This window comes from Etheostoma cragini, chromosome 3 (assembly GCF_013103735.1).
Source record: "Etheostoma cragini isolate CJK2018 chromosome 3, CSU_Ecrag_1.0, whole genome shotgun sequence".
NCBI classification, from domain to species: Eukaryota; Metazoa; Chordata; class Actinopteri; order Perciformes; family Percidae; genus Etheostoma; species Etheostoma cragini.
The window spans coordinates 12,644,742-12,648,702 of NC_048409.1; the positions used below are offsets into that span (position 1 = coordinate 12,644,742).

Below are 3,961 nucleotides of genomic sequence, written 5' to 3' on the forward strand. Positions count from 1 at the left end.
GTCCCTACTCTGTTAAGCGGCTTTGAGCTCGGGAAAAGCGCTATACAAATTCAATTTATTATTATTATTATTATTAAATGTTGTTGTTGGCTGGGACAGGGGGAGGGGGGGTTGGTAAAAATTGTAATTGTAATTGCAATTTTAAAAAATCAATAAAACCCTTGTTAAAAAAGAGAAATACAATAAGCGATTTTCCAGTATAAAAATGATGTTAGAACATATTAATACTTAACTTGCCTATACTTAAAATGTTCCAGGATGAAGCATCACAATGTCAGTTGTAACAGTCTGTACACTGATACAGTAATTATTTACTAAAAGGAGTTCTCTGCAAAAGTATTGCACAACAATGTTTAGTCTTTCTGCCTATAGACTAAAATGATGTTGCACTGACTGAAGTGACCCGAGTAATAAAACATGGAATCATGGTGTCAGTTGTTTTTTCCTGCAGATTTGCCAACTAAATGTTGCAAAAAAGTTTCAACGATTGAAGTATTGACTTTATAACAGCAATATTTAACCAAAACCATATGAACCTTGCCAAGTTCCTCAAAGACAATTTAAGTTTTTGATCAACATGAATACTTAAATCAATATAATGTAATAATCTGTCTGACCAATTGGGTACCATACCATTTGAAAAATAAAGAAAACACAAATTACCCATTTTTCCATGTTCCATATTTGATTTGTCATTGTACTGTATTTTTTTTGTTCTAGAGATGAATTTTCAAGATTTTCCATTAGTCAATTCACTGGTTCAGTGGAATAAGCATATTCTAAAGTGAACATGACTCATGTTAAAATGTATTGATTTATTGACTGTCACGACAGGCCCTTTGGTCACATAACACACCCTCATCCTGTCTGTTGCCGTCTTCCTTCAATCAGGAAAACTAAGTATTCACAAGGGCGTGATAGCAAACTGCTGCACTTCGTAGGCCGGCTCTGTCTATTATATCCACTCTAGGTAGGTCTCTATTTGTAGCCGAACAAGCCAGAGGCGCTAGATATCACAGATATTTGCTGGAAAACAATAGTACTGTGGCAGAGATGAAGAGCTACAGCCAGATAAGTTGTCCTAAGGGAGATAGACCATCATATATCCTCTCTCTCAAACACCCTCTTCCAGTTTATAGTGGGGTAGCGAAGATCTGTGTGGTTCTCTCTGTCTCTGTCTGTGTGTGTGTGTGTGTGTGTGTCTGTGTGTTTCCTGTGACCGGGGGTTGGGGGGGGGTACAGAAGTGCTGAGCTAAGCTTGGCTTTAAGCCAGGGGAAGACTCCGTGCCCCGAGCCAGAGAAGTTTCTTCTCAGACAATGATACTTAATTAATCCCTCTTTCCCGGATTGTGTCAACAATGCCTGGATTAGCACTATCTCTAATTCTCTCTGTGCTGGGAGAGAATAGTGAAGAGAAGGAGAATAGGACTGTTGGCCAAGACGCATCAATTGAGATATAAAGACAATATCAAGATGTCATCAAGACTCTAATTTCTACAGATCTAACAAACTAGCTATAAAATATGCTTGACAAAAGCCTATTGGCTGTCTTTTTAAGATCTAAGACATGGAAAGAACATGGCTTATACAAAAACCATTTTCATATCTGTTATGGGTAGTATAAATAGTAACATGGAATGACATAATGACATTAATACCATGAAATGAATAGGCTGAATCACATTAGAAAAGGCTTCCAGGTTAAATGCAGGGATTATGGATAAAACCCAAACTGACATAAGGTGATTTCCACTCTCTCCTCCATTGTCTGTTGTCTGATACTTTATGCATATGCCTGCATCCTTCTCTTATCTTTCTGAGTTACTCTTCTTTTTCTTTGTGTTTCCCATCTGCCATCATTCTTCTGCCCTTACCCTCTCAAGACACTTTCTCTCGTCTTTTCCTGCCACACTAGAGACAGGAAATGCTATGTGATTGAAATCTGAATGCCAGACCCACAGAGTTAAACCCACATAATCTCCTTCACATTTAACACACACACAGTCTATCCACTCTATGATCACACTGCCGTGGGAGGCCATTGTCCGACTTGCCTTGTTCTTATATACATGTGGGTGTGCAGTGGAAGGAGAGATCGGGGAGCCAGGCAGAAGTGCAATAGAGGACAGGACACGGGTGGCTGGTGCAGGGGAAAGGTGCTGAAGTGCAAAGGTGTTTGGATGCAACTGAGGGTGTGCATGTGTGTGTGTAAGGTCAAAGGGATAGAGAGGTTAATGTTCAATGACTGCCTCAGTTCTTGATGACAACCTCAGCCAACAAGCTGAGGCTGAAGTGTGGTGTGCAGTAAAAAGATGTGATCTCAGCTCGAGGCACAGCAGACATCGTGAGGAGTCAGAGAGTCATTGTTCTCCTGCCTACCAGTTAAAATTGGAGCAGATCCTCTGTGCTCGAAAATCTGAATTCAGGTCAAGTTCAATCCATCCTACCGTTTGAATCCATGTCAATCACTCTCACAGTCTGCTAGGCTGACTGATCTGCACTTTAAGCACCACGGAGAGCGCCACACAATCTACTGCTGGGTTAGGAACACGTGGAAGTGTTTCCATACCGAGCAAATAAGGAGGGAGCTATTAGCAGATGATACCAGTGACCTGCTTCTCTCTGATGACAAATGCTATTTTAAGAAGCAGAATATGTTCATGACAAAAGCTATTTACTCGTGCTGTAAAAGTCCTCGTGGAAGGAACAATCTCGCTGTATTCTAATTTATGTTCAGAAGCCTATCATCCTTTCACATCACAAAATAATGCTGTGGCCTAGATTCTATTGCCTTCATGGAATTGATTGATGGTATTTTACTACAGAGAAAAACAAAGGTTGTGATTGATCAGTGGCTGCACATAATCCTGAAGTCTTTAGGTATTTAGGCTCTTATTTTTTGGTACGTTTGGTTCGGTTTTCATTCATTCGTAGAACTACCACTTGGAATGGCAGCAACTGGAAGTGTTATAACAGAAAATACATGTGTCATCTATTTTGACTTTTATGCTCACTCACTTACTATTTTAATGCAAAACTTGTTGAGGCATGCAGTTAGCTGTTGTAGCTTGGCAGTTAGTTGTTAGTTGTAAGATCAGATGACCGTATGTTTAGTTTTCATTATAATAGGTCAAACTATCCAGTAATTTAAAAAAATTGTGGAAAGTCTAATAAATAAATAGTTTGTGTCAAAGAAATATGACTTTTCTCTCTTCCTAGCCTATTAACTTCTTTGCAAAAGCTTGTAGGGGTCTGAATCCTCAGAATGGATACCACCGCTCGCTCCAAATGTGCTCTAAAACTAAATAATCTCTTAAAAATAAAACTTTTAATCAACATGTGGTACCATCAAAACGGCTTCAAACTAATTCAAAACAGGTCAGATGAAACAACTCATGCTCAGAGGTAAAACCTCTATAAAGCAGCAGCTTATGATGCAAGGGCTAATCTCTTTGCCCTATGCTATGAATTCAGGTCACTTAGTTCACACATGCACGCAAAACATCAAAATGGAATGAGGAAGGATGAGAGTGTGACAAAATGGAAGTGAAGCTACCAAAATCTACCCACATTTTGTCACATGGCATAGGATTCCTACGGCTGCAGCTTTTGATAATGTGTGATATGACATGGGAGAGCTGTAATGTGTTGTTGGACAATAGTGGAGATCATTTTTTTTGTCTTCCATGAAGCCTTGACCTTTGACCTTTTTGACCTTTTTACGCTATCTGCGCAAATGACACAGCAATTGTGTTCAAATGTGGTAGGCTGCATCAAGCAGCATGATCAAGGACATAAACAAATCATCCACCCACAATCTTCCATGGAATTGGAATATAACATGTGGCTACAGGGAAGCTAAAGAAAAAATGTAATCAACTATCTAACTACACTCACCGGCCACTTTATTAGGTACACCTGTCCAACTGCTCGTTAACACTTAATTTCTAAGCAGCCAATC

At 39.4% G+C, this 3,961-nt stretch overlaps 1 protein-coding gene across 2 annotated transcripts in view; it reads right to left on the reverse strand.

The window, feature by feature from the left end:
• LOC117942439 (Down syndrome cell adhesion molecule-like protein 1 homolog) overlaps positions 1–3,961 on the reverse strand; it is a 106,738-nt gene that overhangs the window by 96,702 nt on the left and 6,075 nt on the right. The gene's annotated exons all lie outside the window — the stretch shown is intronic.